The sequence below is a fragment of the Microcebus murinus genome, chromosome X (genome assembly GCF_040939455.1).
Source record: "Microcebus murinus isolate Inina chromosome X, M.murinus_Inina_mat1.0, whole genome shotgun sequence".
NCBI classification, from domain to species: Eukaryota; Metazoa; Chordata; class Mammalia; order Primates; family Cheirogaleidae; genus Microcebus; species Microcebus murinus.
In genome coordinates this window covers 94,837,848-94,851,021 of record NC_134136.1, presented here as the reverse complement: position 1 = coordinate 94,851,021, position 13,174 = coordinate 94,837,848, and positions in this window count along the sequence as shown.

Here is a 13,174-nt window from a genome sequence, read left to right as displayed (position 1 = left end):
CCCTGCCACTTATCCAAGTCCACTAGAGGCCACTGTCTTCAAAGCTTCTCTCACCCTAGCCAAAGGTCCTAAGAGGAGACAGCTGTGAAGTTGGGAGTGCTCTGTGGTACTAGCTGTGACTTTTAAGTTTCTCCTAGTTTTTAGGTTCCATGAAACTAGAAATGTCATCCCTGCTTGATTTTTCATAAGCAAAGTTAAACTCCTGCTTCCTGTCCTTTGCACCTTTTGCGTGAACAGAATATGCATTATTAAAGCAAAAATAAATAAAAATAAAATGCAAATGAAAACAAGGGGGGGAAGTTGTATTATTTCCTGCACTGGGTTATCCGTGTGTGTTATTGTTTAAACTGTATTCACATGATGTCATTTGCCTTGCTCACTTGTAACCCTTTCCTCGGGTCCAAGAGAATGGGGGGAGGGTCTTGTTGAAGTGTAGCCATTGGATCTTTCTTGCATTTATGGAATTGCTTTTTCTTTCCCGAGGAAACTGATGTTTGCTTGTCTGCTTTATCTTTGTAGCACTTGAACAGTTCAGCCTTAGACTATGTAACTGTTTTCTCATCCTTAGCTGAAAATAAGGGGCATACTGTATTGCAAGATTGTTCAGGGGGTAGGGCTGGAGGGGGTGGTCCCTTAATGGCCCCTGAAGATGTTTGATGTGTTTCTCAAAAGCTGCTTTGTCTGTTTCCTCAGTTTTATAGTGAAACTACTGAACATTAATAGACTTGCACAACCACAAAAAAAATGAGAATTGATAACATTGAAGGAACGATGCAAAAAAAAAAAATCACGTGTTATTGATCATTGATAGTATTACAAATAAATGTGTCTTCCTTTCTCTTTCTCTCTCCCTTCCCCTGCCTTCCTCTTGCCTATGTGCTCATCCTTGCTGCTTGAGGCCAGTACTTCCCTCTGGGTATTTGCAGAGCCCTGGCACCCTGGTCTTCCTGGGTGGGGGTACAGTTAAGGAAAGAGAGTGTGTAAAGAAAGAAACCTCACACCCTTCATTCCCATGTCTGGATATATTGCCTTTTCAGTGTGCTTGGGGCCAGGAGCATCAAGTTTCCAAGGGCAGCATAAAACATTCCTGTACCCTTGACTGTTCTAAGCATTTCTGCTTTATTACACTTGAAGATTTCAGAGATTTCCCACCTAATAATAAGGATGAGGATTGAATGCTTCGATGTTCAAATTTCTCATTTCCTCATCATGAAAATCCCTAATGATATAGTTTTATATAATGTGTATACAGAGTAGGATTGTTAATAATTAAATTGAGAGGTTGGAGCCCTCATGGGGCACTGGCGACATGGAATGTAGAGGGCTGATGCCTTCCCCTCAGAGGCCATTGGCTTCCTTTGTATAAGGAGAGGGAGAAGCGTTTCTAGAAGAAGTTGGCATGTCCAGCTTCATTACTGCCCCTTGGGCTAACCAGCAAGAGGATTCTGCATCATGGAACTGGACGAGCCACTACCCAAACAGCCACCATCTTTACTCCTTACAAAATGGACCCATCAAGAATATTGAAAAGCTTGGAAGTATCACTTTTGAAAACATTCTTTTGCATTCAGCATGGACTCGACCAGGCATCTATGGAGATTATTTTTTGGCTTCATTTTCTAAAGTTGTATTTAGAAAAGTCTTAAGTATTGTGCTTTGTAAAGAAGATGATTAAAATGAAATTTTGCGAAAATATTTCTGTTCAAAGTTGTCGTGGTCCAAGAGGAATGAGTTCTTGGAATATAAACCATTTTACTCCATTTTACACAATTTGATTATTTTTATAGAAATGTCTTTAGAAGACATGAAATATAGTCCCCCATTGATCTTTCCCAAGGGAACAGGAATAATCTATTAAAATATGTGCCTGTGAATTCTATTTTTAAAATGTTCAATTTCACATATGTATCTAAGCTGAAAATGCTAGTTAAGTATAAATTCATTTTTAGTGTAAAAATTGTTATTCCAATAATGGTGTAAAGCCACTTTTATTCACCCACAGCCCTCTGGGCATCGCACTCAAGTACGTGATTAGTTTTCTTCCAGAAGGACATCCTGTATCTATCTTCACGTGTGTCTTTGGTTATTAATGGCAGGGTTTTATTTCCTTTCAGAACCTGCTCCTTGATGGGAAAACTGCAGGATATATAATTTATTGCTCATAGTTACCACATTCTGTATAAAAATAATCCCCAGGTCCCACAAAGACCTTTATATTATAAACTGAGGTCATCATGGTCCCCCTTTTTGGTATTAGATTAGGTTTTGGTCCTCTAGTTATTTTAGCACAAATTAATGTCAAGATGTTTTGGCACCAAGAGGGCTTGCTGAAAGCTTTTTTCTTTGGTTTTGTACAAAGGAGAACTGTAACAAAGCAACCCACGCGTGGGTGATGGGCGTTCACTGTGGGTGATCGTAGCATCAGACGGAGGGAAGCTTTTGGTGCTTAGGACCTAAGCCTGGGGAAGAAGATGCTGTTCCCAAAATTAGCTCTAATGAAGGAGCACCATGGCCAAGCCAGAAATAAATGTCAGTGGTGTAACAACAGGGAAGGGTCAGATCTCTTAAGAGGAAGAACCTTTCCTCTCAGTTCTACTTCTGTCCCTAGGGTCAATGAGGCTTAGTTCCCGACACGTGGAACGGAGGTGGCCCCTGCGGCCATGGAGAATTCACGAGGTAGGTGCAGGTCCCCAAAGAGGTTTTATTTCATGCCTTTTGAACTGATCCCAGATTGAAGTGGCTGTGAGGGCAGCCCCTTCCTGCAAAGAATAGTGCTCGCACATCATGTTTGTGGATTTGGAATTTGCAGTAAAATAAGCTATTCCAGCTGAGTGTGGTGGCTCATGCCTGTAATCCCAGCACTTTGGGAGGATGAGGTGGGAGAATTGCTGGAGGCCAGGAGTTTGAGACCAGTCTGGGCAACATAGTGAGACCCTGTCTCTACAAAAAAAAATTAAAATTAGCCAGTATGGTGATGTACGCCCATAATCCCAGCTACTGGGGAGACTGAGGCAGGAAGATCACTCAAGCCCAGGAGTTGGAGGGTGTAATGAGTTATGATGACGCCACTGCACTCCAGCCTAGACAACAGAGCAATACCCTGTCAATTCAAATAATAATAATAAAGCTATTTTTTCTTATTGGTGCAATAGGTGATAACTTCTTTCAATCAAACAGTGGACCAAAGTGATCTAGTAGGTTGTAGCTAGAATTTTCTGAGGAGAAAGAGAAAGAAACTTAATAAAAGAATTCCTGGTGAACCGGCTTCATGGAGACATTCTCTTTAAACAACAATTTTCATTAAATTATTCAGACATAAAAATGTCATTTAAGTCTTGAATGCTCCCCCCCCCCCATAGAATGTTACTAGTTCTCCAGAAAACTAAGATTCGTTGGCAAGCTTTGAGCTCTTTGATGGGAAGGTGCCTTGGAAATGCAACATTTCATTATAGTTTCTACTAATTAAAAAAAGTTTTAAGGGGTTTGCAGACCAATTTTTAAGCTAACCAAGCTGATAAAGCCATCCTGAAACCAAATAGAAAAATGATGAAATCAACATTTCCAATGTTATTCCCCAAAAGAAAAACAGAGATGTCGTAGGAGACATAGAGTGGATTCTTTTCAAGCTTCATGATTATTTCTTAAACTCAATCTGAGAAAACCAACAGTTTGGCTGGGGCTACAGCTCTGCCCTTGAGCACTGAAGGGAGATGGGTGAACAGGGAGTAGACGCTTGTATGAAATGCCTGCCTACCCCCTGCTGTGGCCCCAGGTGGCACTAAGAAAATGTTCTTGTCTGTCCTGAATCAGGGCAGTCTCCTTGGAGAAAGTGAATCTGGAATGAGGAAAAGGACATGGATTGAGAGAGTGAGAAGGAGCTTCAGGCTTGGAGGTAGAATTGACCTGTTTTTAAAGGGACACATCTAGTGCTGAGAATCTGGGAGGAGGTGACAAGGAAGGCAAAACAGGATAGAGCTGAGGGTGACAACTCTCATAGTAATAGAGCACCTCTTGACAAGAGTCCTACCAATGAATCTTCCATCTTTTAAAAATGTCTAGAGGACCAGAGTGATGACTGTAGGCTCAAATGTAGAACACACTCACCTTGAGAATTTTAAAATAACTTTATGGAATATGAAGCTAATATCCTATGCCAAAAGTAGAAAACAAAATATAAGAAGGCAAAAATTATCCTAATCCCATTTGGAAACAGCCTTTAAAAATTATTTTGGGGTCTCATAATGGGGGTCCTTTTGTGTGTATAGTTTTATAGTTTGCCTTTTTTACTTAATATTTCTTTGTCATTAATTTTTTCAAAAACATGATTTGTGATGGCTGCATAATATTCTATCTATAGATATGCCAGAAAGCATTTAACCAATCTTTCAAGGAACAGGTATAGAATGTGTATGATGATCTGCCGGATGCCACGATAGGTGCTGAATGCGACATAGTCCCTGCCCTCAGGGAGCTCAGAGTTAAGTGGGGGGAAGTCCAAGGGATTTTAGAATTCCAAAGGAGAGATGCCCAATGCAGCCTTGATGCTTAATGGTGGAAAGGTCAGGGAAGGAAGGACATTGTCCATTAATTTCCATTTTTTTTTCCCTTTCTAAATAAAGCTTCCATGAATATCTTTAGGCATACCTCTATGTCCCTATTTCTGAATTGTCCTTAAGGTAATTCCTAGAAGTAGAACATGATTATAAGTTACCTGAGATTTTTAGCAAAAAATAATCTTTGCCCAATTATGAACATGGTTGAATTAACATTCACATATAAAAATGACTAACCACCCATCTCTCCTTAAAATATTCACGCACACTTCTTGGGCATCAAGTATGGATCTCTTTTTTCCTGGCTGGTCACTGCTCAAATGTCACCCCATGGGAGAGGCCCTCCCTAGCCCCCTAAATGAAGAGCAACTTTAGCCTCAATCCACCCCCGACTCTCCTCCTGATACCCTGTTTCGTGTATTTTCTTTCATACCCGCTTTCTCAGTCACCCTTCCATAGAATGAAACCGCTATGAGGATGATGACTCTTTTCTTCACTGCTACATTCCCAGCACCTAAAACATTGAAAGATATGTAGTAATCACGTGGTACATATTTGACTGAATAGATGAATTGGTAATTGTGACTAATGCCAAATAGAATTTATAAATTTCAACAGTCTGATTTCTCACCTTTACTAAAACTCCAACACAAAACCAGAGCATTAGGGAAGATTCATGACAAAAGAAACTTATGAAGAAAGCCTTCAGAGGCACTTGACTCATAAGTGAATCTCAGCCAATACCTGGACCCTAAGACAGTGCTGCTTCTGGTCCTCAAAACCAAGTTCTCGTAGTCTGTGCACCATCATCTCTAAGGCTGCCATCCACTATTTGGAAAGCTGTGACTACCTCTATTTTAAAACATAAACCGTTACATTTTAAATATTCATTCTGGAGAAAGGAATTCTTTTTTTTGTTTGTTTGTATGTTTTTGACAGAGTCTCACTCTGTTGGCAGGGCTAGCGTGTCATGGCATCAGCCTAGTTCACAGCAACCTCAAACTCCTGGGCTCAAGCAATCCTCCTGCCTCAGCTCCTGAGTAGCTGGGACTACAGGCATGTGCCACCAAGCCTGGCTAATTTTTTCTATGCATTTTTAGTTGGCCAATTAATTTCTATTTTTAGTAGAGACATGGGGTCTTGCTCTTGCTCAGGCTGGTTTCCAACTCCTGACCTTGAGCGATCTGCCTGCCTCAGCCTCTCCAGAGTGCTAGGATTACAGGTGTGAGCCACTGTGCTGGCCTTATTCTGGAGAAAGGAATTCTTTGTTGACACTTGACACTCGGCACTTCTCTGAGGTCAGCTGAGAACCTAATTGCTGCCTCTCAGGGCTGACCATCTGCCCTCAAAGTCATGAATAAGTGGGACATGCAGATAAACCTTGGGCCTCCAAGAAGCACCATAGGGCCGTGGTCCTTCCAGTGTGAGTCCCAGAAGAGCAGCCTTAGTATCACCACTGAGGAACTTGGTAGAAATGAAAATTCTTGGGCCCTGCCCCAGACCTACTCAATCAAAAACTACTAAAGAGAGTCCCAGCAATCTGTGTTCTAGCAAGTCCTCCCAGCAATTCTGATGCACGTTCAAGTTTGAGGACCGCTGTCATGGGGAGATTCACTCCCAGTGGGTTGTGTAGAGTAACCTGCAGCAATCTTTTCCAGAAATCTCCAGGTGGAGTTGGCTGAAGCAAAACAAGGTGTACTATCTGGAAACTATGTCATAGTTTGTTAGGTTGAAACATATAAAATTGACATTTTTATAGGTAAAATACGGTTGAATAGGGCTTCCGGTTTCTGCTCAGAGATGTGGAGAGCTGCAAGAAATTCCTTCCCATGTTTATAAGAAAAGACCTGGACAGACAGGAAATTATAATAACAAAACTGAGTTCAAAGAGCACATGGCCATTTCAAAATCTGGGGAGAGGCACTTCTTGTGAGACACAGGATCTGAGCATTTGCTTACCAAGGGCAGAAACCACCAGGTGCCACAGAAATAGGTAGGAAGATCAAGCTAGAAAATTGAACAAATGGCCAAGTATGGGCTAGCTTGAGAGTGTGAAAGCCTGGGGGGGAGGGGTTCCCATGCTTCTGCAGGCTTTTCTTCCAGGAACCCCACCTGGCTTTCACAGGGAAGATCAGGGGAAGTTCAGAGAAAACTTAAGGTGCTGGCACAGGAAACATGGAGAAATCTACCCAGATCCGTCTCCCTTAAGGAACAAAAGGCTTATCAGAATAAGGACATGAGGAAGGACATGGTCTGAAGGCGCTGGTGAAATACCACTGCAACGAGGGAAGGGAACCCCACACAACTTCACCCCCATCTCCCCTAAGGGGAAAAAAAAAGATTTAATCTTCAGAGAGAAGAACTTCACGTCTGTAGACTGAAAACACTGGTGGATACCCATGGCAGCTGGGAGGTGATCCGGGTGGGGTGGGAGAAGCTCTATCCCTGAAGGAGAAACAGAAACATTTGTGAAGGCTACATCCTGACTACAATCCAAAGATTCAATCCAAAGAGTGAAGCTTACAATGTTAGAGAATCCCCCTCTCCTGCTGCCACCCATGTCCCACTCCCCAGCATGCTAACAAGCCTCCAACAATAACCACAGCAGAACTGCAAGAGACAAGACTTTGTCTAGGGAGCAGCACAAAGGGAAGCCCCAAAGCCAAGAGGGGGAGCAAAAAAAGATTTTGAATTCGAAGTTTCTAATATTTCTAACAAAACGAACCTCGACACAGCCCAACACACCTGGCTAAATTAACAAAGTCTCACACTAAAGGCTTATCTATTTCAGTATTTTCTGCCCTCTATACAATGTCCAGCTTTCAACAAAAAATTAAAGGCATGGCAAAAGGCAAGAGAAAGCAGTCCGAAGAGACAAAGCAATGATCTGATTCAGACTGAGATATGGCACAGCTATTGGTAGTATCAGAGAGGGAATTTAATTATGATTAGTATGTTAAAGGTTCTCGTGGGTAAAGTAGATATCATGCAAGATCAGATAGGTAATTTCAGCAGAGATGGAAATTATAAGAATCAAGTATCTAGAAGTAAAAAAAGCTCTAACCAAATGAAGAATACCTTTGGTGGGTTCATCAGTAGACTTGAATATTTACATTTACTTGAATAGCAAAACTGAAAAGGATAAAAAGAGAGAAGGCACAAATCACTAAATCAAGAATGAAATGGGTATCACTACAGATCCTGTAGCCACTAAGAGAATAATAAATATGAATAACTTTATGATCATAAATTTAACATCTTGGAAGAAATGGACCAATTCCTTGAAAATTACAAACTACCAAAACTCAACCAAGATAAAATAGACAATCTGAATAGTCTTATAACCATTAAAAAAATTGAACTTGTAATTAAAATGCCCTGGAAAAAACTCTCCAGGTCCAAATGGTCTCGCTGGAGAATTCTATCAAACATTTGAAGAAGCAATACCAAATTTTACACAATCTCTTCCAGAAAATAGAAGAGAACAGAATAACTTCCAAGCCATTTTATGAGGCTAGTATTACCCTGATACCTAAACACAGAAAAGACAATGCAAAATATAAAAAACAAAACTACAAATTGATATTTCTCATGAACCTAGATGCAAAAATCCTCAATAAAATATTAGGAAATCAAATTCAGCAATGTATAAAAGAATTATATACCACAATCAAGTGGGATTTATTCCAAGTATGCAAGGCTGGTTCAGCATTTGAAAATCAATCAGTGCAATCTACCATATCAATAGGCTAAAGAGGAAGAAATATTATATTTATTGATACCCAAAAAGCATTTGAAAAAAACCTAATATCTATGCACAATAAAAACTCATAGCAAACTTAGAGGGAAACTTTTCTTGATAAATAGGATGTACAAAAACTTAGTACTAACATCATACTAAGGGTGAAAGACGTGAATGTTTTCCTTCTAAGATTGGGAACAAGGCAAGGATGTCCACTCTCACAACTCTTTTTCAACATAATACTGCAAGTTCTAGCTACAGTAATACGGCAAGAAAAAGAAATAAGACTGTCCCTATTTGGAGATTACATGATTGTTTACATAGAAAATTCCAAGAAAACAAAACAAAAATCTCCTGAACTAATAAATGAGCTCAACAAGGTTGTGTAATACAAGTTCAACATACAAAAGTTGTATTTCTACATACTAACAATGAACATGTGAGCCTGAAATTAAACACCATGCCATTTACAATCACTGAAAGAAAATGAAATTCTTGGATATAAATTTAACAAAACATGAGTGGATTAATAAAATGTGGTATATGTATACCATGGAGTACTACTCAGCTCTAAGAAACAATGGTGAATATAGCACCTCTTGTATTTTCCTGGATAGAGCTGGAACCCACTCTACTAAGTGAAGTATCTCAAGAATGGAAAAACAAGCACCACATGTACTCACCAGCAAATTGGTATTAACGGATCAACACTTAAGTGAACATATAGAAATAACATTTATCGGGTATGGGGTGGGTGGGAGGGGGGGCATGGGCACGTAACCTTAACATATGTACCCCCATAATATGCTGAAATAAAATAACAAAACATGTACAAGATCTATATGCTGAAAATTAGAAAATTCTAATGAAAAATCAAATAAGATCTAAATAAATAGGCATACTGTGTTCATAGTTTGGAAGATTCAATGTAATAACAATGTTAATTCTCTCCAAATTGATCTATAGGTTTACTATAATTTCTATCAAAATCCTAGCAAGGTTTTTTGTAGACATAGACAAACCTATTGTGAAATTTATATGGAAAAACATAGGCCCTAATATAGCTAAAATAATCTTGAAAAAGGAAAAAGAGGCATCACTCTACCCACTATTAACGACTTTGGAATGGCGCTCACCGGGCGCGAAACCTTGCCCACAGCTGGCACTCATAGTCCGCACAATAGTTTGTGCTGTGCATTGACGATGAATCCGTTTTGCTCTTGTGTGATGAGGAAAGCTCGAAAGCACCGAAAGCTTGTTTTACGTTACAGGTAGCTTTACTTGTAATGTAAATCAAAATAGGTAACATATACATATATGTTTGTACGTTATTTTTAAATGTTCACAATTTTATTTTGATGAATGAAAAATTAGAAAAGTCAATTCAAAATTATAGTTTTATTTCATTCATATCATAAATAAGGCAAGTTTTGAATATTACAATAAATTTTATTCTTTGGTATGATAAATTTCGAAGCATGGGGCTACACATAGGCCAACATTACATTGTTTACAATAGTAGCTAGTACTATGCCTTTTATTATTTTTTGAGCATACAATACATCTTCTTAAAGGATTTTTCCTTTTTGTTGTATCACTATTGTAAGGTGCTGGAAAATGTCTTTCTCTAAAACGCAGGAGATTTTCTGATGCAGTACAAGAGTTGCATTGCCTCGATTCAGAGTATTGTGGTAGAAGTTTTGTTATTAACGATAAAGTCGACACTTGGCTGTGGGCCATCATATCATGGCTGTTAGCTGAAGTCGACGCTAAGCTGTGTGCGTTCATTTGTGGCTATTGACTATAGTCGACACTTGTACCAAAGTGGTTAAGGGTTGCTACATAGCTTCAATACTGAGGACAATTTGGTAATGGTGGAGGGATAGGCACATAGGTCAATGGAATGGAATAGAGAACCCAGGAATAGACTCACACACATATACACAACTGATTTTTGATGACAGAGCAAAAGCAATTCAATGAAGGAAGGATAGTCTTTTCATCAAATGGTGCTGGAGCAATTGAATATCCACAGGCAAAAAAAAGTGAACCTCAACCTAAACCTTAGACCTTATACAAAAATTAAATGGATCATGGACTTAAATGTAAACTGTGAAACTATAAAATGTTTTAGAAAAAAAAAATAGAAAATCTTCAGGCCCTGAGGCTAGGCAAAGAGTTCTTTCATTTGGAACCAAAAGCACCATCCATAGATGGAAAATTTGATAAACTGGGCCTCCTAGAGATTAAAAACTTTTGCTCTGTCTGTGAAAGACCCTGTTAAGAGGATGAAAAGAAAAGCTGCAGACTGAGAGACAATATTTGCAAACCATATATCCACTGAAAGACTAGTATCTAGAACATATAAAGAATACCCCAAACCAAACAGTAAGAAAAAGATCCAATAGAAAATAGACACAAGATATGAACATTTTACCAAAAAAAGATATACAGATGGCAAATAAGCACATAAGAAGATGTTCAACATCATTAGCCATCAGGAAAATGCAAATCAAAACCACAATGCTATGTTACTACACACCTATCAGAATGACTAAAAAAAAAAAAGTGACAACACAAAATGCTGGTGAGGATGTGGAAAACCTAGATCACACTTATATTGCTGCTGTGAATGTAAAATAATATAGCCACTCTGGAAAACAACATGGCAGTTTCTCAAAAAATTACACAGGCAACTACCATATGGCCCAGAATTTGCACTCCTAGACATTTATCCCAGAGAAAGGAAACCTCATGTTCACACAAAAACTTGTACATGAAAATTTCATAGTGGCTTTATTCATAATAGCATAAAACTGGAAATAATGCAGATATTTTTCAAATGGTGAGTAGTTACAGAAACCATGATATATCCATACCATAGAATAGTACTCAGCAATAAATGGAATGCACTGATGATATGTGCAACAATTGGATGAATCCTGAGGGAATTATGCTGAATTAAAAAAGAATCCCAAGAGGTTACATACTGTGTGATTCTATTTATATATCAATAACATTCTTGAAATGAGCAAATTATAGAAATGGAGAACAGATTAGTGATTGCCAGCAGTTAGGGATAAGGGTGAGGAAGGGTGATGAGTGTATCTATCAAAGGGCAACAGGAGTAATCTTTGTGGTGATAGAGCTGTTTTGTGATAGTGTACTATAGTTTAGCAAGATGTTACTATTGATTCAGAAACAGCGGGCTGCAAAAAAAAAAAAAAAAAAAAAGATGTTACTATTGGGGCAATCTGGGTCAAAGGTACACTAGATTTGTCTGTGTGACTTCTTACAACTGTATATGAATTTACAATTACCTCAAAACATTTTAATTTTAAAAAGTCTTTTACAGACACAAAACAGCAATAGAGATCAATAGAGAATCTTCTAGAAGAGAATCATCAGGGTGAATAGTAGCCATGGAGAAATGATGGAAGGGTCTGGGAGAAGGGACATCACCTGCAAAAGAGAAGACTTAAGGGCACTTCTTGGAAAGCTGTCACATGAAACAGGCATTATATTAGAATCAATAAGGAGAAGTTACAAAGATAAGATTTCATTTAAATATATGGAAGAACTTTCTATGACACCTCTGCATTAGGGCAAAGTGTTTTGCACGACATGTATGTACTTAGTAAGGGGCAAGGCCAAGGTAAGAATGGGACAATTATTCAATTGAATGGAAAAGAGTAATTCAGCATTTTGCAATTTTCTTCTCAGTGGGGCTAGGGAGAGGCAGGAAGGACATTGAGGGGTGCTGGGGCATGCTGGAGACAATGACAAGGTGGGCTGTGTGTGCTAACTTCAGGGAAGGCACTCAGTAGCTGGGTAAACGCTGGGTTCTTTACTCAGCAGGGTTTGTATTTAGAGGAAGATATTATTCAAGCCAGAATTCATAACTGCTGTGTGTCTCACTTAATCTGCAGGGTTCCAGAGAGAGCTACGAGAATTCAGGAAGATTGCAGTGGGCACAACAGCAAAATGCTGGCAAGTGATTCTCAAATGGCATCTTTGCCCTTCCAAAGGCTGTGCCAGTCACTGGAATAATTTCAGATGAATGGGCACATTAGGAAAATTACTATTATTATGCATTACAAGGTTACAAAGAACACGTGTCCTTTTATAACATCATATGAAAAAAGTCTCAGAACAGAGGCGCTGAGCATTTTCCCAAGCTTTCCTCATCCCCAACCTGGTCTGTGTGTTCTCAGAGATTTCCACAGAGCCCATTTTTCCATTCTTGACCACAAAATAGGATGCACATTGATGCCGTTTGTGAAGTTCTTGATTCTACCAGGGCTGAAATTAGGGCAGGGTTTCTTCAAGGATTTAAGCAGGCAGGTTCTGCTTGCTCTGGAGGGCGGGGGGTGGCCTGCATTATTACTGACATGCAAAGAGAGGATGAAGTGCTGTTTTATAAGACAAATCCTATCTGGCCTGTGTCAAAATGGCTTGTGATGTGCTGCAAAGGGCACCATCAAGAAAGTGAAAAGAAAACCCACAGGATGGGAGAAAATATTTGCAAATTGCATATTCAATAATGAACTTGTATCCACAATATATAGAGAACTCTTACAACTCGGTAATAAAAAGCCAAATACCCATTTAAAAAGTGGGCAAAGGATCTGAATAGACATTACTCCAAAGTTGTTATACAAATGGCAAATAAGCACATGACAAGATGTTCAACATTACTAAGCCATCACGGAAATGCAAATCAAAACCATAATGAGGTACCACTTCACACCCACTAGGATGGCTATAATAAAAATGACAATAACAAGTACTGGGAGTCTATTTTCCAGAGAAATTGGAACCCTCATATACTGCGGGTGGGAATATAAAATGGTGTAGCTGCTTTGGAAAACAGTGGCAG